The sequence below is a fragment of the Cetorhinus maximus genome, chromosome 30 (assembly GCF_964194155.1).
Source record: "Cetorhinus maximus chromosome 30, sCetMax3.hap1.1, whole genome shotgun sequence".
NCBI lineage: Eukaryota > Metazoa > Chordata > Chondrichthyes > Lamniformes > Cetorhinidae > Cetorhinus > Cetorhinus maximus.
This window is the reverse complement of record NC_135908.1, coordinates 640,915-664,385: the sequence shown is the minus strand read 5'-3', so window position 1 is coordinate 664,385 and position 23,471 is coordinate 640,915. Positions and strand designations below refer to the sequence as shown.

The 23,471-nt window shown below is 43.8% G+C and overlaps 1 protein-coding gene across 9 annotated transcripts in view; it reads right to left on the bottom strand.

Annotated features, from left to right (window-relative positions):
- parp6b (poly (ADP-ribose) polymerase family, member 6b) overlaps positions 1-23,471 on the bottom strand; it is a 121,785-nt gene that overhangs the window by 97,376 nt on the left and 938 nt on the right. The gene's annotated exons all lie outside the window — the stretch shown is intronic.

Sequence of the window (23,471 nt, the reverse complement as noted above, 5' to 3'; positions counted from 1 at the left end):
TCTGATTACAGGGATATTTTTAAGCACTGTAAATAAAACCTGTTCACATAGAAACTAGCGCTATCTCTGTAAAGATTCAACATATAAAATATACAAACTGGTAAACACAACAGTCTATGTTTGAATTTTTTGATGCAACTTACACTGCAATTCAGCCTTTGGGCTGCAACTGTGTTTCTTGAATAAAATATTATTTTTACAAAATACCATTATAATGAAAGCAAATCTGAAAACAAACTAACAAAGAAAAATTCAGCTTGCTCCTCCTGACTGAACAATGATTTACAAATGACGGGAATATATCTAATGGAAACTGCGCAGACTGTTCGTGGCATTAGTTTTTTTGGGTTAGATTGTTTGAACTTTGCAATGTTTCTCATTTTTTATTATTCGTTCATGGGATGTGGACATTGCTGGCTAGGCCAGCATTTATTGTCCGTCCCTAACTGCCCTTGAGGTGGTGGTGATGAGCTGCCTTCTTGAACTGCTGAAGACCAGGTGCTGTAGGTACACCCACAGTGCTGTTAGGGAGGGAGTTCCAGGATTTTGAACCAGTGACAGTGAAGGAACGGCGATATATTTCCAAGTCAGGATGGTGAGTGGCTTGGAGGGGAACTTCCAGGTGGTGGTTCTATCTACTGCCCTTGTCCTTCTAGATGGTAGTGGTTGTGGGTTTGGAAGGTGTCATCTAAGGAGGCTTGGTGAGTTCCTGCAGTGCATCTTGTAGATGGTACACACACTGCTGCTACTGTGCAAAGGTGGTTGAGTGAATGTTTGGGGATGGGGTGCCAATCAAGCAGGCAATTTGTCCTGAATGGTGTCAAGCTTCTTGAGCGTTGTTAGAGCTGCAGTCATCCAGGCAAGTGGAGAGTATTCCATCACACTCCTGACTGGTGCCTTGTAGATGGTGGACAGACTTTGGGGAGGCAAGACGTGAGTTACTTGCCACAAGATTCCTAGCCTCTGACCTGCTCTTGTAGCCACAGTATTTATATGGCTCGTCCAGTTCGGCTTCTGGGCAATATTAACCCCCAGGATGTTGATAGCAGAGGATTCAGCAATGGTAATGCCATTGAATATCAAGGGGCGATGGTTAGATTCCCTCTTGTTGGAAATGGTCATTGCCTGGCACTTGTCAGCCCAAGCCCGGATATTGTCCAGGTCTTGCTGCATTTGGACATGGACTGCTTCAGTATCTGAGGAGTCTCAAATGGTGCTGAATATTGTGCAATCATCAGCGAACATCCCCACTTCTGACCTTATGATGGAAGGAAAGTCATTGATGAAGCAGCTGAAGATGGTTGGGCCGAGGACACTACCCTGAGGAACTCCTGCAGTGATGTCCTGGAGCTGAGATGTTTGACCTCCAACAACCACAACAATCTTCCTTTGTGCTAGGTATGACTCCAACCAGTGGAGAGTTTCCCCCCTGATTCCTATTGACTCCAATTTTGCTAGGGCTCATTGATACCACACTTGGTCATATGTGGCCTTGATGTCAAGGGCAGTCACTCTCACCTCACCTCTGGAGTCCAACTTTTTTGTCTATGTTTGAACCAAGGTTGTAATGAGGCCAGGAGCCAAGTAGCTTTGGCAGAACCCAAACTGGACGTCAATGAGCAGGTTATTGCTAAGCAAGTGCCACTTAATAGCACTGTTGATGACCCCTTCCATTACTTTACTAATGATGGAAAGTAGACTGATGGGTGGTAATTGGCCGGGTTGGATTTATCCTGCTTTTTGTTTACAGGACATACCTGGGCAATTACCCACATAGCCGGGTAGATGCCAGTGTTGTAGCTGTACTGGAACAGCTTAGCTAGGGGCACGGCAAGTTCTGGAGCACAAGTCTTCAGTACTATTGCCGGAATATTGTCAGGGCCCATAGTCTTTGCAGTATTCAGTGCCTTCAGCCATTTCTTGATATCACATGGAGTTAATTGAATTGGCTGATGGCATTTAAATGTCAACCACATTGTTGTGTGTCTGGAGTCACATGTGGGCCAGACCAGGTAAGGACGACAGATTTCCTTCCCTAAAGGACATTAGTGAACCAGATGGGTTTTTACGACAATCGACAATGGTTTCATGGTCATCTTTAGACTTTTAATTCCAGACTTATATTCAATTCAAATTCCACCATCTGCCATGGCGGGATTTGAACCCAGGTCCCCCTGGGTCTCTGGATTATCAGTCCAGTTCTGTGTTAATGAAAACAACTTAATTAATTACATTAAGGTATGCATTTAAAATGAGCTAAAAGTGCTGAACTTAAGGGAGCTCTTATTATGGCTGTGGAAGATATTCAGTTGGCCCTAGTTGGAATACAGATCACAGGGTAGGATCTTTGAGGCCTGAAGAAGATCTGGCAGGTGAACAATTATCCTTTATAAACTTGAAACCATCTAAAACTCTGCTGCCTGTCTCCCAACTCGCACCAGGTCCCGTTCTCCCGTGCTCACCGATCTATGTCAGCTCTCAGTCCGGCAATAGGTCAATTTAAAATTTGAATCTTTGTTTTCAAATTTCTTCATGCCCTGGCTGCTCCCAATCCCTGCAACCTTCTCCAGCCCAACAACCCTGCGAGATCACTGTGCTCTTCCAATGCTGGCTACTCCCAGATCCCTGAATTTAATCGCTGCATCACTGATGTCCACGCACTCAGCTCTGAGCTCCCGCCTCAAACCTCCTGTCTCTTTACCTCTCTCTCCTCCTTCAAGTCGCTCCTTAAAACCTACCTGTTTGGCCAAGATTGCGATCACCTGTCCTGTATCTCCTTATGTGGTTCAGTGTCAGATTATTTCTGATCATACTCCTGGGAAGCATTTCACTGGGTTAAACTTGCTCTGTAAATGTAAGCTGTTGTTGAAATCAGGAGTTTTAGTTCGATGAAGAAGTTGAGATTCTTTGTTTTTTGGAAAAGAGGAGATCTAACTTACAGTTTTCAAGATGAGGAAGGGAACTGACAAGAGTTGCTGCAAGCAGATTGTTAGCTGTAGTGAAATGTTCACCTAAGAACATATGAAATAGGAGCAGGAATGGACCACGTGGCTCCTCGAGCCTGCTCCACCATTCAGTATGATCGTGGCCGATACTCAGCCTCAACTCCACTTTCCCACCTACTCCCCATATCCCTCAATTCCCTGAGACCCCAAACATCTGTCTATGCCAGACTTGAACGTATTCAACGAAGGAGCATCCACAATCCACTGGAGCAGAGAATCCCAAAGATTCACAACCCTGCGAGTGAAGAAATTTTTTTTCCTCTCAATCCTAAATGATTGGCCCTTGATCCTGAGACTGTGCCCACAGGTTCTAGATTCCCAAGCCAGCATAAACAGCCGCTCAACATCTACGCTAATGTATATTTAATGTTTCAATGATATAACCTTACATTCTTCTAAATTCCAGGGAGTATAGACCCAATTTACTCCAGTATGTGTGGCCTATCTTACTTAGCGAGACGTTAGGCTTCCTCTGGTACTTGCTTCAAACTGGGATATTAACAGGAAGAGAGGTTACAGAGTAGGTATGTCTCTCAAGAATGCAGAGTTTTCCATCCATTCTCCTAGGAGTCTAGCTCATGACTGCTGGTGTCACTGACCTTTAAAACTCAATGTTCATTCATTAAGCAAAGGATGAGTCTGGAGCCAGTCTTATCCTTTTCACAGGTTTATTTACAAAACACCAGAGCACCTGGCACAGATGCCCTTTTCCTCCCCTCCCTTGGTGTAAGCCAGTTCTTGTATACTTAAGAATAATTCCCTAATCTTTCCCCAATTAATAATAGCTGCTCTTGCTTACAAACTGAAGCACGCACTTCACTGTACCAGGATTCCAACATTAACGACTGATACATCATAGTCTACATCGCTCATTAGCATAGCTATTCTATTAACCCATTACACTATACATAGGACAACCCTCTCATTCCAGGGGCCAATCTAGTGAACCTTCATTGCACTGTCTCCAATGCAAGTATATCCATTCTTAAGTATGGAGACCAAAACTCCTTTTAGAAAAAGGGCAAAACGAATATAAAAAAAAAATCTGTGTAGGTTTTTGCTTTCACAAAACACAGGATGAATCATAACTCAGTTTGCCAAGGTTGCTCTTTGACACTTCATCACTTCCAAATTAATAACAATAACTTAGGGAGCACTAAATGTAGCAAAACATCCCAAGGTTCTTAACAAGAAAGGAAGCACGGCTGCCAATGGTAGAGCAATTGAAATGTTCTCAAACCCAAAGAAAACAGGAATAAATTCATCACAATGATTTAAACGTGCACAGAAGCAACCTGCATATTGAAGCAGGAACAATATTTTCCAGTAATATGATGACCATTAAGAAACAAAGTGAACCTATAACCTGCCTGCAAGAACGAGCATGAAAACCAATATTTCATTAGAGAAACAGCACATTGATTCATCTCTATGAATATTATACAGCTTTAAATATATTTCTCAAAACAACTTTTGATAAGCTGCATCCCTCTTGTTCAAGTATTTCAAATTGTCAGCCTTCCTGTATTAATATCATTAGACATGGATAGCCTAAGGTAGTAAAATAAGCATATAAAAAATAGGAGCAGAAGTAGGCAGTTTAACACTTCAAGGCCTACTCCACCATTCATTAAGATCACAGCTGTCCTGCTACCTAAACTCCACCTTCCTGCACAATCCCCATATCCCTTAATCCCTAAAAATCTATTGATTGTGGTCCCGTGGACACTAAACAAGTGAATCCACAGTCTTCTGGGGTAGACAATTCCTCGAGGTTCACAACTTGCTGCCTGAACAAATTTCTCCTTATCTCAGTCCTAAATAGCTGACTGTTTGTTATGAATCTGTGGCCCCTAGTTCTGGAACCCCCAACAAACACTACCCTTTAAGAATTGTATATTTTAGGGGGAGACAGTAGTGTCGTGGTCATTTCACTAGACTAGTAGTCAAGGGACACAGGCTAATGCTTTGGGGACAGGGTTCAAATCCCTGGTGGGAATTTAAATTCAATTAATAAATCTGGAATTGAAGACTAGTCTCAGCAATGGTGACCATGACAGCTATCGTCAATTGTTGTCAAAAGCCATCAGGTTCACTAATGTCCTTGAAGGAAAACTGCCATCCTTTCCTGGTCTGGCCCAGAACTAGAAATGTGCTCGACTCTTAATTGCCCTCTGAAATGGCCTAGCACGCGACTCAGTTGTATCAAACTGTGCTTGGAACAGAGTCTGACTGCAGTGTTTCAAGAAGGCAGCTCACCATCGCCTTCTCAAGGACAATTAGGAATGGGCAATAAATGCCAGCCTAGCCAGCAATGCCCACGTCCCATGAATGAATAAATAAATAAAATGTTTCAATGAGATCGCCTCTCATTTTTCTAAACTCTCGGAAATGTAGGTCGATTCTGCTCAATCTCTTATCCTCTCATCCCAGGAATCAGTCTGGTAAACTGATTGTAACATCCTTTGATGGATCTAAACAAAAAAAGTCTCCTCCCTATTACAAAAAACTGATACCAAGCTGTATGTTAAAAGGAGTTCAAATGACACATCATGGAACCAAGGCTTCACTTCATGAGCTTGACACGACTAACTTTTTCTCAAAGAAATTAAGGTAAAGGGCCAAGGTCCACAGCGTGAGGACACAGGTGGTCAGTTATAGGAGATCAGCAAACTTAGTTTATTATCTAAATGGAGAGCGATTGCAGAACAGAGGTACAGAGGGATTGGGGTGTCCTGGTACATGAATCACAAAAAGTTGGTATGCAGGTACGGCAAGTGATTAGGAAGGCAATTGGAATGTTCTTGTTTCTTGCAAGGGGAATGGAATATAAAAGTAAGAATGTTTTGCTATAGAGCATTGGTGAGACCACATCTGGAGTACTGTTTACAGTTTTGGTCTCCTTATTTAAGAAAGGACATAATTTCACTGGAAGCAGTTCAGAAAAGGTTCACTCAACTGATACCTAGGATGAGGGTTATCTTTTGAGGAAAGGTTCAACTGTTGGGGCTTGTATCCACTGGGGTTTAGAAGAATGAGAAGTGATCTGATTGAAACATATAAGATCCTGAGGGGGCTTGACAGGGTGGATGCTGAAAAGATGTTTCCCCTTGTGGGAGAGACTGAATCTGGGGGACACAGTTTAAAAATAAGGGGGTCTCCCATTTAAGACAGATAAGAAGAACATTTTTTCACTCAGAAGATTGATAGATTGTCAGAGGAAGATAAAAAGTTAATTGATCTTGAGGTCCTGGGGAAAGAAAAATTAAAGATGTGGAAGCTATGAACCTTATTCCCCACCTCTGGAAAATGCAGGGAAGGGGAAATATGGATAAGGCGTTGTAGGGGCTGGAGGAAGGTTTGTACTAGAGCTCCCCAGGGGTTAGTATTGGAACTCTTGCTTTTCCTGATATATATTAATGATCTAGATCTTGGTGTGCAGGGGACAATTTCAAAGTTTGCGGATGAAACGAAGCTTGGGAGTGTTGTGAGCTGTGAGGAGGATGGTGTGGAACTTCAAGAGGATATAGACAAGTTAGTGGAGTGGGCAGATAGGTGGCAGATGAAGTTCAATGCGGAGAAGTGTGAGGTGATGCATTTTGGCAGGAAGAACATGGACAGACAATATAAAATAAGGGGTAAAATCTTGTAGGGGGTGCAGGAGCAGAAAGACCTGGGTGTCTATGTGCATAGATCATTGGAGGTGCCAGGGCAGGTGGAGAGAGCAGTTAGTAAAGCATATAGTATCCTGGGCTTTATTAATAGAGGCATAGAGTACAAGAGCAGGGAGCTAATGCTGAATTTATATAAGACACTTGTTAGACCTCAGCTGGAATATTGTGTACAGTTCTGGGCGCCACACTATAGGAAGGATGTGAACACAGTGGAGAGAGTGTGGAAGAGGTTTACAAGAATGGTTCCAGGATTGAGAGACTTCAGCCATGAGGATAGATTGGAGAGGGTGGGACTGTTCTTCTTGGAGAGAAGGAAGCTAAGAGGAGATTTGATAGAGATGTTGAAAATCACGAGGGGGCTGGGCAGAGTAGATAGGGAGAAGCTGTTCCCACTCGTAAAAGGATCAAGAGTGAGAGGGCACAGATTTAAATTTGCTAAATATTTGCAAAAGAAGCAAGTGAGACGTGAGAAAAAGCTTTTTCACACAATGAGTAGTTAGGGTTTGGAATGCACTGCCTGGAAGTGTGGTGGGGGCAGGTACAATCAAGGCATTCAAAATGGCATTAGATGATTATTTGAATAGAAACAATGTGCAGGGGTGCGGGGAAAAGGCAGGGCAATGGCACTAAGCCACAATGCTCATTTGGAGAGCCGGTGCAGGCATGATGGACCGAATGGCCTCCTTCGGTGCCATTAAGATTCTGAGAATAGGAATCTAGTTTGAGCAGAGAACATTAGTTCAGAAGGGCAGTGATCACAGTCGTGATCGTAAAACAGTGAAGCAAAAAAAAAAGCAGGAAATGTTGTGGAGCAGGAAATGTTGTGGTAGAAAGAAGCCAAGGCCAAACTTGGCAGAAAAGATACCGGAGGGTCAAAGTCATCACAATAAAGTGACTTTCGGACAGCAAGGTTTTATTGTATTCAACCCAGGAGTGCAGGACAAGTTGTAAAAGAGACTCTTCAGATATGGAACTTGCTCAGTATTCATTATTTTCTGTTCGATGTGACCCAGATGAAATTAAAAACCAATATGGATTGTTCAGTGGGTGAACAATGCAATGTTATATGGATTACAGCAGTTGTCTGTACATCATCAGAAATGATGGCTTCAGATTGTGACAGCGCCAAGATTGACAGGAAATACTTTATATAGTGTTTGCAGACAGCAAAGCCCAACAGCCTTGATAGTTTTATTATGTAACAGGCCCCCATCCATGCCTTTCCTACCTCCAGGCTATTACTCCAGTTCTCTCCTGATGAATAGTCCTACCATTTGCTCCCTGTAAATACGAGCTTGTTCCAAGCTCTGCTGCCCATATCCTTTTCCTCCTTTCCCATCACCACATCCTCTTGTACCTAATTGCCTCCCATTCCACAATGCCTCAAATTTGAAATACTCATCCTCCTGATAAAAATTCCTCCATGGCCTCACTCTTTCAGATCCCAGTAACCTCTTCCAGTGTCCATTCCCTCCTTTCCAAACTCTCCATTCCTCTGATTCCAATCTGTCATGCAACTTTCCTCTCTTTGTCTCACCATTGGTAGCCTTGGCTTCAATCTCGCAATCCATGGAAATCCTTTCCTAAATCTCTCCACCTTTCCAATTTTCTATGTCCCTCCCCTCCTTTAAGCTGCTCCTTGAACTCCCCTTTCCTAAGCCCACCTTTATTGACACACCAGCTATTGTTCCTTAGGCTCCTATTAAGTCCTTAGGCCTTTTTATATATGAAAGGCATTACATAAATGCACGTTGTTATGGTTGATCTAGTGTGGGTTGATAGGTGGACTAGAGGACATTTGGAAGATGAAGTGCAGCAATACATTGCAACAAAGTTGCTCGTTCCATAACTCATTGAGAATGAGAAAATACTTTGATGTTTCATATACTGTATTCACCCAAATCTACTTGATCAAGAACTTCAGATAGGAAGAGCTATGCATCTATGGAGAGAAACAAATATCCCCATGCACACATTCTTTAGGAGGGTAAATTTTCCAAACCTCTCGCTGTTGATGGGCTCTCAACAGGCAGCTCGTGCATCCTGGAAACACGCAGGAAAATTGCTCCATCAATAAAGTTACGTATCAGCCAATGACTGGAAACATAGCTACATAGGTAGCTTTTTTCTTCTTTTTCATCCTAATTATCATTTACTTAGGAGGGGAAGTTTAGGTAGGTAAATGCCCTCTTTGAAGATCTAGCAGCTTTGGTAATCGACTGAACACCTGTAGGTGCAATGCTCAGGAACATAGGGACAAGAATAGACTATCAAACCCCTCAAACCTGTTCCACAATTTAATTAGATGATGACTAGTTTGGACCTGAACTCCATTTACCTGCCTTTTGATCCATATCCCTCGAAATTGCATGCAGGCGCACTAAGCAATTAGGAAGGCAAGCAGTATGTTGGCCTTCATTGCAAGCATGTTTGAGTACAGGAGTAAAGATTCTTGCTGCAATTGTATAGAGCCTTAGTGAGACTGCACCAGAAGTATTGTGTAAAGTTTAGGTCTCCTTATCTAAAGAAGGATGTACTTGCCATAGAAGGAGTGCAACAGAGGTTCATCGGACTAATTCCTGGGATAGCCGCGTTAGTCTTATGAGGAGAGATTGAGGAAACTGGGTCTGTATTACTCTAGAGTTTCGAAGAATGAGTGGTGATCTCATTGAAATGTACAAAATTCATGCAGGGCGTGACAGGGTGGATGTTGATAGGATGTTTCCAATGGCTGGCGAGTCTAGAACTGGGGGACACAAAGTCAGAATAAGGGGAAGATCATTTAATACTGAGATGAGGAGGAATTTCTTCACTGAGAAGGTGGTGACTCTTTGGAACTGCCTACCCCAGAGGACTGTGGAAGCTCAGTCATTGAGCATATTCAAGACAGAAGTCAATAGATTTCTGGATACTAATGTCATCAAGGGACATGGGAATAGTGGGGAAAATGGCGTAGAGGTGGATGATCAACCATGATTTGTTTGAATAGCAGAGCAGGCTTGACAGGCCAAATGGCCTATTCCTGCTCCTATGAAATCTTTACTTAATAAAAATCTGTTGATTAACCTTAGTCTTGAAGTTTAATTGACCTAACATCCACAGCCATTTGTCCTCATAATTCCCCACATGTAGATGATATTGGGGACATTTGTCCATTCAGTCCAACTAAGAGGGCAGCCCGGGCTTTGGTCTGATGTCTCATCCGAAAGACAGAACCTCCGACAATGCAGCACTCCCTCAGTACTGCACTGGAATGTCAGCCTAGGATTGCGTGCTCAAATCTCTGGAGTGGGGCTTTGGGTTAATGATTACCAAGTTCCTCAAATTTCTGGTAAACACAGATGACCTTTTAAGAATGTTTTGGCAACCTGCAGTCCATGAGTGTGGTAATTTTACCTGCAAGCTACGCATGGCATTGGATTACTCCTCATGCTCTAATGCTCTTTTAGAATTGCAAATTTGTTCATACCAGTCTCCATAGGAGACAAAATTGATGGTTGTAGTGAACTCTGCCTGTTGTTGAAGTTGGCACATATACAGATGTCATGATGTTATGCATTTGGATTCTGATCCACTTCCACAGGAGTTGAATTATGAAACACTGCCACATCTCAGCAAAGAACAGCAAGTGGCCATAATCACAGAGCAAAGTGGTCTAGATGGGGAAGCTGGAATCAAAGAAATGTGAACAAAATTAAGGATGCGGCAGCTGACAAAATTCGACATTTAAAAATTTCAATTGTTTTATAGTTCACCCCCCTCTCCGTCTGCCAATCCATCACCCCTCCCCTCTTCCTAGCAAGGCTTATGCTGAAGTACACTGGTAGCTTTTTGTTATAATTGAGCTTATACAGTAAATGTTGGACTATTCAAGCACCACAGCCAAATCTGTCCTCACTTTAAATCTGTCCGAGTCTTTCCGGTAAGGCCAGTGGATGGTTATTAGGAACAGGAGCCCTTAGTTCTCCTCCCACTTGCCAGTAAGTCTTGGGCCACATGTTGTGCCCACTGGCGTTCCAGCCCCGATAACAACCTACTAAATGTAGCGGAGTGAAAAAAGAAGAAAAATAAAATTGGATGTTGAATTATAGTGGCAGATATGTGCTGCCTTATGTTAAGGGCAGTGCTGGAGGCTCAAGAGGCACATGCTGCTGTGTGGAGTTCATCAGCTTCACCGTAGGCCTCACTGAAATGATGTAGATGAGAGTGGGCTTCCCAGCTCCACATTTCCTGCTGGTTCCCTCCTGTAGTTTACCAGCACCATTCGGAGGCTGGGGGCTGAATTTTCAGCCCTCAGTGGGGTGAAGACCACGCCGGTGGGCAGCATGCCACCAAAATGACAGGCACCTGGCCATTTTTTTTCAGAGATGGGTAGCCAATTAAAGCCACTCAGAAGGCCTATTGTTAGAAGCTGACTGGGATCTTTGGGGGAAAGAGGGGGGGACAGTGTAGCTGACTGACGGCAGCCTCCCACAGTAGGACTGTGGGGGCTACACTGCAGGAAGGCTCCAGCTGCTGGGCGCTCTGTAGTGGGGTCCACTATGGTGACTTGCCTGCTGAGGCTGTCTTTTATTTGGAAGTTAAAAAAACGTTGAAAAAAAGGTGCCTCCAGCTTGGGGCACCTTCTCTCTCTTACCGGAAAGGGCAGCCTGCTGCTTCCTCTGAGCCGGAGGGCCCCTCACCCACCATTCTTCATTGAAGGGTGAACCTTCCGCCTGGTCATTAATTGACCAATTCAGGAAAATCGCAGCACAATGACTGTTCTCCACACAGAGCAAACTACAAACCCATCCCCCCGCCCCCCTCCCCACCCCCCTGACCTTGACCCCGACCACGGTCCTGAAGCCAACATGAAAAATTCTGGCACTAGATTTCTGGTCAGCAGAACCAAAATCATTAAGGCTGGAATGCCTCTTGCTATTGCAAGCCACAGGCAATTTAATGTTTCATTGAATTTTTCTGCTAGTCTTCACTATTTTCTGTAGGATTAATGATTCTTTAGACCAGTTTTTAGTGGCCTGCTGACTTTTGCTTATTTTAATTTGTAGCTACAGTTAAGGGGAGTTGCTTTCTGCTTTGAAACAGCCTCGACAAAACATTCCTTTTAGAGATCCCAAGGAGCTAAGTGTTGATGAACAGCTCCATATGAGAGGAGGCAGGTGCATCTACATTGGAGGAAGCCTTACAGGACCCGTTCCTAATAATGCAATTGTTATTTGGAGATATCCATGGGACCAGAGCTCAAAAGTTTACCAATGAGGCAACCTCTGAACTTTGACTCTTTTTTTGGCAAGACATCCAAACCCCTTCCAAGCCTGACGAAGGGCCATCTGTGGTGGTGCAAGTCACTGCTGCCTTGAAATCAAATTCTGCTCGTTCCTTTAAACCAGAGTCATTTTCAATGCAGGCAGCCATTTGGCCCATTGAGTCTAGTAAGTGGTGAGTGAACATGGAGCACTTACTATAGAGTTCTGATCTGTTTGACCTTCCTCTGTTGGTTCAGATGGGAGGATTCTAATTCGATGCCATTAAGGACTTTTAAGAAGGCATTTGATTTGAAAAGGGGATTTCATGGACACGATGGGCTATGAAGATCAAGCAGGGGAACGGGACTGACCGGATTGCGCTGTGGGGAGCTGAGCTGCCTTGAGTGATATCTGTCAGATCAGCCGATCTAAAGCGGGTCACTGCCTATACCAGTGTATTGTCAGAAGGAAGGAAAGAATCACTTTTCCTGTGGACAGTGATCAACAGTTTTTTTAAAGTGTTGCCTTCCCAGTAGTGCAGGGTTTCATTGACAGAACACCTATATCCATTCCATCTCTTTTTACCAATAGTATAATGTGTATGATTAGATAGGACATCCATTCCATTAATGACCATCAAGCTGGAGGACGCCAGTACCCTGTAAAATGCCGTGATACATTTTCTTTTACTCAGTGAACAATTCCAACATTATTTCACCCAAGGCTGATGAATTGTGGATGATCAAGAATCCCTAACTGAACTAACACTTATAGTCCAAACTCACCAATGGGCCAAAGGCAGCCATATAGAGATCTGAAAAGTGCCAGGTCTACCTTAGGTTACACTGGAAAGGTAAAGAGTCTCAAAAGTTTGAACCCAAGGTGAAGCAAGCCGTTTTATGCTGCTATTATGTAGTGGCAATGCAAGTGGCATTTTCCATTAACAGACTGCTGTTGTCAGTCAAAGAGATTTTTTTTATTATTCATTTACAGGATGTGGGCTTCGCTGGTTAGGCCTGCATTTATTGCCAATCCCTAATTGTGGTGAGCTGCCTTCTTGAACCGCTGCAGTCCCTGTGGTGTAGGTACACCCACAGTGCTGTTAGGGAGGGAGTCCCAGGATTTTGACCCAGCAACAGTGAAGGAACGGCTATATATTTCCTATATATGATGTGTGGCTTGGGGGGGAACTTCCAGGTGATGGTGTTCCCATCTATCTGCTGCCCTTGTCCTTCTAGATGGTAGAGGTCGTGGATTTGGAAGATGCTGCCTAAGGAGCCTTTGTGAGTTTCTGCAGTGTATCTTGTATATGTACGCACTGCTGCTACTGTGCATCAGTGGTGAATGAATGTTTGCAGATGGGATGCCAATCAAGTGAGCTGCTTTATCCTGGATAGTGTCAAACTTCTTGTGTGTTGCTGGAGCTACAGTCATCCAAGCAAGTGCAGAGTGTTGCATCGCATTCCTGACTTGTGCCTTGTAGATGGTGGACAGGCTTTGAGGAGTCAGGAGGTGAATTACTCACCACAAGATTCCTAGCCTCTGACCTGCTCTTGTAGCCACAGTATTTAAATGGCTATTCCTATTCAGATTGTGGTCAATGGTAAACCCCACAATGTTGATCTTGGGGGCTTCAGCAATGGTAATGTCATTGAACGTCAAGGGGTGATGATTAGATTTTCTCTTGTTGGAGATGGTCATTGCCTGGCATTTGTGTGGCGTGAATGTTACTTGCCACTTTTCAGCCCAAGCCTGGATATTGTCCAGGTCTTGCTGCATTTGGACATGGACTGCTTCAGTATCTGAGGAGTTGTGAATGGTGCTGAACATTGTTCAATCATCAGCGAACATCCCCACTTCTGACCTTATGATGGAAGGAAGGTCATTAATGAAGCAGCTAAAGATGGTTGGGCCTAGGACACTACCCTGAGGAACTCCTGCAGTGATGTCCGGGAACTGAAATGATTGATCTCCAACAAGCACATCCATCTTCCTTTGTGCTAGGTATTACTCCAACCAGTGGAGAGCTTTCCCCCTGATTCCCATTGACTCCAGTTTTGCTAGGGCTCCTTGATGCCACACTCGGTCAAATGCTTCCTTGATGTCGAGGGCAGTTACTCTCACCTCAACTCCGCCTACCACACAAATGAGCAACCTCATGTATGAATTTCAGTGTACCAGTGCTATTCCAGGCATGTAGACCACATGTTCCAATGATTGGCTGATCAAATCAAACAGCATGTTCCTTTTGTTGTTAATAATAGGCAGAATACAGATTGTACTCAGCCAGCCCACGCTTGGTCTACTGTTAAATGTCATTCTGTGATTGGGTAGCACTTGCTGAACAATCCTGAATGTGCTAATAGCTACACTAACAACCAATTTGGGATAAATCAGTCAAACTCGTAACATGGCTCATTTACATCTGCTAGAAGCAACAGACATTCACACGCCGGAGCCTTTTCTCTGAAAACAAAAGGAATATGTTCAAGCCTAGTGCCTTTTATGAATTATCTGGGAGCTTGGAGGGCCTATAGTTTGCTGTTGCTTTCTCCATGGCAACACTCAGCGAGGAGTCAACTTGCCAACCAATCAGCACCCCTTTTCTCCTCTAGCATAAATTGTTGTGGTCATTGGAAATTTGACATTCTTTCATTTTCCTGACAAGTGCAAGGCGGACATTTTCAGCAACATCTCTTTTCAGCAATATCCAAGTTCTGTATTGCCACGCAGCTGGGAATTAGGTCAATGCAGATATCTTGGAGGATTGTAGGGCTAGAGATTACAAAGATAGGGAAGGGCAAGGCCACACAGGCATTTGAAAACAAGGGTGAGAAGTTTAAAACCAAGACGAGCAGCCAATGTAGGTCAACGAGCACAGGGGGTGGTAGGGGAATGGGACTTGGTGCCAGTTACAACAGGGGCAAAGCTTTGGATGACTTCAAGTTTATGGAGAGCGGAATGTGGGTGAGCAGCCAGGAATACATTGGCATAGTTAACTCTAGGCAAAGGCATGAATCAGGGCTTCAAAGGCAGAAGAGCAGGGACAGGGGCGAAGTTACAGAGTTGGAAATTGGTGGTCTTATAATTGCATGTATATGAGATAGAAATAAACAAGGCATATGTCTCCACAAAGATGCACTGAACAACAACTGCTGTCTGAATAGGTCCAGAGTGCCCTAATAGAATATGGTTTTAGAAGAAGAGACAATATGCAGATGCAAGAGGAGGGTCAGGAAAGCAAAGGTGATGAAGACACTGAAGCTGAGGTTAAGGAGATTCCAGCTCCATTGGAATTGCAAAATAGACGCCAAGTCCAAGTCAGCTCTCCGCATGAGCCGTGACTTGCAAAGTAGAAAGTGCAAGAGGAAAATAAATTAGTATATTGGAGGACAAAAACATTGATTTAAAACCATCTCTCCTATTTACATTCAAAACAAGAAATGTCAGATCCTTTCAGTGTTTCAGATAAGCCTTCTGTAAGACTGTACGATACAAAGAGCAATAAAGGAGAAGGAATAAATCATCTAAAAGAACATGTTTCAATTAATTATAGAGATGGCAGTACATAAGCAGCTTCTCTACGCCAATATAGTTGGTGGGACTGCAACATGCTATCATACTACTTTGTGGATTTCTTTTGCCTTTTGACTGATGGCGACATCTAAATGTTATTCAGGTCATAATTTGCTTGTTCAGTTAACTATTACTGGAGTTGATCCCTTTGTGAGTCTGCCTCGGGAAACTGAAAAGGGAAGCATGTTTTTGCAAAAATTAGATTTAAGTATGATTGCTCCATAAGAGATGAAGCCACATCACTGAGAAGGAGCTTTCAGGAAAGGTTATAATCGGGAGGCACTCTTAATGGGATTAAATTCTGTGGTATCCCAAAGCTTTTAGTTACCCAATGCTAATTTCTCCTTACCTGGCTTGATCTTCTTTACACCTGCCTGCAACCCAACTTCTTTATGTTAAAGGCGCTATCTAAATTCAGGTTCAAGTTATATAAATCTCCAGGACAATCCCACAATGGAACAAGCTGCTGAAGGAAATAGTCACGGCCCCATCACTTGAAATCTTCAAGACCCATCTTTGGATTATTTCCATTTAAATGTTTTCATTAATAGGATTTTTCAACTAGAGTCTCATTTGCTAGCATATTTACTGGGTAAAATTAAATATATCTGACAGCCTCTGTATTTGGTATCACCTGCCACATATACTGCAAGGGGGTTATATACCCATCGTAATGGGTTGGTAGGTATTTTAGAGCAATAGTTAGTGGTGAAAGAAGATGGCATTCATTTTCTGCTATCTCTGAGAAATACAAAAGCCATGTTAGTGAACATAAGAGCACATGGGAAATTGGACCATTAAGCCAAATGTACACTTTTTTAAAAAAAACAAGGTCCTTCAGCTAGACCGTAGAGTCATTAGGAAGATGCGTGAGGCTCTGTAATATTAACTCTATTGAGATTTGGTACGTAAGGTGATGACATGTGAGATGGTGGCCAACCATTTTCTTTTGCCGTAATATTCTCTTTTGCTTTTTCTACAGGACAACCAGTACCTCCTTCTGCACCAATGTTGGGTGAATTTCCACACCAAATAAAGAGTTTTGTAGCAAGCCTTTATGTATCATCAGCTTGTAAAGAAGGCTATAGTGAAAATGATGCTTTTAAACAAAATGGCCTTTCCATTGTGCCAGATGTTTGCCTGGAAAATCAAATTAGGAAGTGAAACTTAGGAGCCAGCACAGATAAGCTGGGAACCTCCCAGGTAGAAATTCTTGTAAGATCTTGTAAGATGTACCCATTCTTGGAATGTGTACAAGAGGTTGATCTTTCAAATTTCTCATCCTCATTTCTTTTCATTCAACAACAACTTAACTTGCATTTATGTAGCACCTTTAACATAGTAAAGCATTCCAAAGCACTCCGTAGGAGCATTATCAAACAAAACCTGGTACTTAGCCACATAAGGAGCTATTAGGACAGACCACCAAAAGCTTGGTCAAAGAGGTAGATTTTAAGAAGCAATTTTAGGAAGACGGAGGTGGAGAAGTGGAGAGGTTTGGGCAGAGAACTCTAGTGATTAGGGTCCAGGCAGCTGAAAGCACAGCCACCAATGGTAGAGCAATGAGAAGCAGGGATGCTGAAGAGGCCGGAATTGGAGATCACAGAGGGTTGTGGAGATGGAAGAGGTTACAAAGATAGGGAGGGGCAAAAGCATTAAAACAAAGATGTGAAATTCATTGTAGAAATACCTCTAATTTCCTCATGAAGTTATTTAATACTGACCTTGCTAAATCTCGCTTGGTAATTTATTCCAAAGTTTATGTGTAAGAAGTAAGCCTTCCCTTATAGCTTGCAGCACTTATTATTTGAAGTATTTTCCACACCAAACAAGGGGTATATATCTCCTATGAACATGTTTTTTGGTTCTGTACAGAAAGCATCCAGTTCCATTGTGAGATAAAACCAATAGTGCCATTTTTCTTTTACCTGTTGGCTGCCTCAGAGGAGTTGCTTCAGAACAGTACAATAATCCACTTCCGGGAGGGGAGGGGGGAAATATTACAGTGTCTCCATCAACCAATGATTACAAAGCATCACTGGGGTCAGCTGCTGAGATGTGGACCAGGATCATTCAAAAGTTCACCTTCCCCTCTATGGATGAAAAACGTGGAGCCAAGTGTCATGCCAGAGAAAAGGTCAGATAGGAACTTGTGACAACATAGAATGCTCTTCAATATTTATCCATTGGTGGCTGTGCCTTCAGGTGTCCGGGCCCTAAGCTTTGGAATTCCCTCCCTACATCTCTCCACCTCTCTACCCTGCTTTCCTCATTAAAGACACTCATTAAAACCTGCTTCTTTGACCAAGCTTTTGGTTATCTAAATCTCCTTGCATGGCTCGGTGTCCTACTTTGCTTATAATGCTCCTGTGAAGCACCTTGGGACATTTTATTACATTATTAAAGATATTATATAAATATAAGTTGTTGTTAGTTCATTTGAAATGACAAAAGTTAGTGGCAAATGTGGTAAAACAAAAACTACATAAATATTTTAAAAACAATTTCTTTCCTTCAGAGAGATATTTGAAATATCTACAAAAATGGGTTTGATTGCAGACTGTGTGTAACTGTACACAAGTGGTGCTCACCTCAGGCAACTAAAGGCTATCCAGGACAAAGAGGGACCCTGCCCCCCTCTCTCTGATGGATGCAGAAGATTCGAAGTGAAATTGGGTTAGGCAGCAACAATCCTGCATCTGGATCAGGAAGAAGAGTGAAAAGTGCGGTCAGGATTTTTACCTCGTCGGGTGGGCTCGGCAGGTGGGGGGGTGGGGGGTGGTGGGAGTGGCCAGGAGCAGTCGGCAAGCCAGCGGCCACCCACGATTGGGGCTGGACCACAATTTCACGCTGGCCGGCCAATTCAAGCCCACCCAGAGTGAAATGCGTGCGGCAGCGCCCAGCGCTGCCTCTGTAGGGAGGAGGGTGAGTGTGCGAGTTTGCGCACACTGAGCGCACTGGAAAAGTTCCCCAAGGCACAGAGCTGCCTCAGGGAGCTGAAGATATAAAAAAATCAAAAATAAGGAATTAAAAAATGGTAAAATAAAACATGTCCCCTCATGTGACTCTATGACATGCTGTTAATGAAATGTTAACATTTTTACTTTATTTTTAATTGCTGTTGGAAACCTCATCCCACCCGTGGATGAGGTTTCCTAAAAAGTGCAAAGGCCGCTTGGCCTTTTCACCTGGCAGCAAAAAAATAACATTTAATTGGGACTTTAATGGCCTTAATAGGCCTTTTAATTGTCGGCGGGCACGCTCCCAACTCCTGCTCGCGCCTGCCAACCGAGTGCGCGATGGCGTTGGGACACTCGCCCAGCATCATCATGTGTCATTTTACGCTCATTCGGGTCAGACGTAATATTCTGGCCGGTGTTTTTGGACCGTTTGTGTAGTAATCTGATGTGTAATATACCTTTAAGACAAATGTCGTAATGGAAGATCACATGATCTTGGTATCCAATAGCAGAGTAGCACAGGCTTCCTCTGTACTCAGTAGTCTTGAGTTAGAGTCTGAAGTGTAAAGACAGAGTTTTGAGTTGTAGGCACACGAGAGTGTAGCTGCTGAGTTCCTTTTATAAATAAACAGAATGTTGTTTCTTCTAAGAACGATCTACTGATCGTCTCTGTCTGTGGTACCAACTCAGGCACCCTAAAACAAGTGTGCAACACGTAATCTTAAGACCCAACTAACCCGGGTACAAGATCCAACAAACTGTGAGAAATGATCGCACAGCATTGCTAAGTGCTGACTCTGAGAAACGCACATTGTATGATAGTTTAACATTATCATTAGCCAATCAAGAGAAACCGGGGACAATGACCTTTTCACACTTATAAATCAGAGAATAAGCCACTAAAGACTCAAATTTAGGAGAAATGAGAGCTGAGTTGTGGAATTAGAAACTTTGGCTAAAAAAATAGCTTAACATGAAGCTAGTTTGAGTGTCAAAGCTGTGCGAGTGCTGGCTGACTTCAGCATAAAGCGATGTAAGGATGTTATTTTTCATGAAGGCAGTTGCCTCTCCACCCCAGTCCTCAAAAATAGGCCCAAAATGTACATCACACCTCGAAAAAATGATGGTGCCTGTGAAAGACCTCGTAGGAGATCCTTAAGAACCTGAATAATGTAAAAAGGAAGGCAAAAGGTAAGGAAAAGTCATTGAAAATTAATGAAGGACTCAAAGACCTGACAGAAAATAGTAAATGTAAAAGAAGCCCATAAACAAATACCCGTAGAGAAATGGTAGCAAGGCTGCACCAAATAAGGTATGAGATGAGGAAAAAGAGAAGAGAGGTGACATAACTTCTATTTCTCCTTAGTTCTGTTGAAAAGTCATACGGACTCGAAACATTAACTGTGTTCCTCTCCGCAGACACTGTCAGACCTGCTGAGTTTTTCCAGGTATTTTTATTTTTGTTTTTGTTTTGGATTTCCAGCATCCACAGTTTTTTGCTTTTATATTAAGGTACGAGATGAAACATGCAAGGTTTTGCAAATCAGTGTACACACCATATTAGGAGAGTCTAGGAAGGAATTTCCAATGAGCCACATCACCTTGTCTCAATCCTCACCGCTCCAATGTTTGAAGACAAAACCTCGCTACTCTCTAAAGCCTCCTGTCTACCAAGGGACTGGAAATGGTGTACACTCAGGCTGTACGTTTGACATGAAATGAACACAGTAAACAGTACACGAGTGTAGTGAGACACCTCAAAGTGCCACGTGCTGTGTTGAAGGAGTTGATCCATTTTGCACTTTACGTAATGTCAACTTTGAACTGTAATTTACTTTTAAATTTTGTGACTAAATAATATTTTGGGGGAAAATTATACTTCCAAGAAAGAAAAGGCTGGAGTAGGAATTTTGCCTCCAGGCTTCTGAACCCTGAAGTCAGGCAGAAAAGGGTGTCTGAAGCCTGCACCATGGCCAAAACAGTCCCTCATTGGGATTTTCCCCCGGGGCAGCCTCTTATGGCCAGATGGGTGGCTGGGGCTGGGGGGGTGAGTGGGTGGGGGTGGGGGGAGGTTTGGGTGGGTGAGGGGGGGTGAGTGGGTGGGGGTGGGGGGGGTTGGGTGGGTGAGGGGGGGTGAGTGGGTGGGGGTGGGGGGGTTGGGGGTGTGAGGGGGGGTGAGTGGGTGGGGATGGGGGGTGAGTGAGTGGGTGGGTGGGGGAGTGAGTGGGTGGGTGGGGGAGTGAGTGGGTGGTGAGTGGGTGGAGGAGTGGGTGGGTGAGTGGGTGGGGGTGGGGGGGCTGAGTGTGTGAGTGGGCAGGTGAGTGGGTGGGGGTGAGGGTGAGTGGGTGGGGGTGGGTGAGTGGGTGGGGGGGTGCATGGGTGAGTGGGTGGGGGGTGCGTGGGCGAGTGGGAGGGCGAGTGGGTGGGGGTGAGGGTGGGGGGGGTGCCCTCAAAACATGAGAGCCAGAGGCCTTCCAGTTTGAAAGGAGTGACAAACTGCAGTGTAAGGTAAGTGATGGAGAGGGTGCTTCAAAAAATGGAGTTACCCTCTCTCCAACTTCTTAAAAAATAAATTTAAAAATTGCTTTCACGATCAGGCCACTGCTGTGGTGGGGGAGGCACCCCTCTACAGGACGGACTGTGGCTGCTGCAGTGGTGAGGAGGGTTCCTAGGCCTACCTGGAGCGCTGGCTGACACATACCGACACCCAGCAAAAATGGTCTGGCAGTGAGATGGAGCAAGGGATCTGGCTGCAACCTGGTGTCATACATAACGCCCGCCCACCTCTGATCCCAGCGGGAACTAAAAATCAAGCCAGAGGCTTTCAACAGGCTGTGAACTTCCAAACCTTGTGGTCTTGACACTATATCAGCAAAAAATATATAGATGGCAGCGCATGTTTAAAAGGAATTGGGAATGTAAGATTTGCACACAACTTTTGAAAATGGTCTGAGTAGTTTGGAAAAGTCCAATGTTGAGCTATGTAACTCAATCTCTCATGAGCAAAACACTGGAGCACAGCTAACAGCTACCGAACATATAATAACCTATACTTGGCCCCAGTTATTCAGCTTATCAATCCCACATCTTTTAAGAAATCTGTTCTGCAGGGTTTTGGAGTCCAAGATACAGTCACGATTTGCTGCATATCTCACTAGGGAAGGACTCTTAGACCTTTCGTCAATGCCCTCAATGGACATTGAGGAGAGATGCACATCAATGGCAAGCAAAGAGTCAGATGAGTGGCACCAGCCATTACCAATTCTCGTGACCATTCTGTGCCACCATATGGCTTTGAGCAAGTGAGAATAGATGTCGCCTCCGAAAGTGCTGAGCAACTACAGTACCAAAGACCATCAGCAATGATGCATTTTATCTGGGTGAATCATCTGCATCCTGGGCAGCCAACCAGGGGCACTACTCTTTCAGTTAGAGAAACACTTAGTGGTGGAACTCATTGGCAATCAGCACAGAGAAGTTCACAACACACAAGGGGCAAATGCAGCAGCAGAACACATTAAACACAACAAGCACTTCCCAACCTAATAGAAGAAATTCCTGATCGCTGAACCTGTCACTGTGCAGGAAATGAACTGTCAGCTGCCCGATGCCCAAAACAGCCCGAGTATATGCAGCAGGCAGCAAAATTAATCAGGAATGGCAAACGCCAGTTTGGTAAATACATTCAAAAAGAATCCTAATTGCAGGGTGTATTGGAAGAGCTGGGCAATGTGACTCTCACACCTGTCTTCACGCTTGCTCTGGCGAATCTACTGTTGCTTTCACCAGTGATATACGCAGAGGAGCGTAAGACGCTGGTGATGAATCCTAAATGACGACGCGGTGGTCTATTGATGTCAGCAGCTTAATGAGAACGTGGATTCAAATTAAAGGGAGGCCACCGAGGCGCCATGTGTAGGTGGCCCACAACGACCAGAGCTTGGACAACCCTGATTTAATATAAAGAAAGAATTAGCACATGGTTTAACAATTTGCATCTCCCTGGCATGTGATCCTTAGCAAAGACCCAAATTTGGGTAAAAAGTGGCTGAATTTTGGGAGAAAAATAAATCGACAGGTTATTCCTCTGCATTTAGCAGCTGTTCTGAACATGACCATCTTCCAAAAAACAAAGAGCAGAAAGCACGACAATAGTTAAATAAAGAGACTAATGGAACTTGTTAATTAGCAAAGGACAGTCACAGCCAAGGAGGCAATTGTACAGATGACCATTTAACTCTAGGTCAGAGTTGGGTGTTGGTCTGGATAACTGAAGTTCTCTGCACCTCAATTATCTCCTTAATAGAGACAAACTGCTTCCTGATGTCTGAAAATACCATGTGGCAGGAAGAGCTAGTGTCACTGCCAGAATAAATGACTGATTATCCCTGGAGGTTTACAATGGAACCAATGGCAGACTTCATTCACAACCTCCCTCTTTAGCCTGGGCCTCCTCAGGCATCGCTTTTCTATCATTCCCGGTTAGTAAAGTGTGGCAAAAGTGTAGTCTAGAGTTGTAACTGCCGAAGCTCATCTCAACGGCCTCCACACATCTCTTCTCTTCCACTTCCAATTCCACCAGGCAATGGTCCCTACATGCATACTTTGATCAACACTTCTGTAGTAGTCACTGTTGCTCACAAACATGTACCTTTGTTACCTTCACGCTGCCAGACCTGGAGTTAAATACTCTAAAGGGAAAAGGAATTAATCTGCATAAGTGTCAAATTGCTGGTTTGGGATTTATCCACTAAACTGGCAACAGCACTAAAATCCCTTTCCAAACATCCAGACCCACAAGATTCAAAAAAGACAAATTGGTGAACAAGAACCTGAAGCTCAGACAACACTGAATTTGCGCACTAGATTGCCAGCACTGAAGCGATTGCTACATGTTGGATGGTCCTACATTAAACAGAGATGGCCCTGTAATCTGTGCATCAATGGGAGGGCCATTCTGGGTGCACAGAAACACAGGTGCAAAAGCACTGGATTACACAAATACTGAAT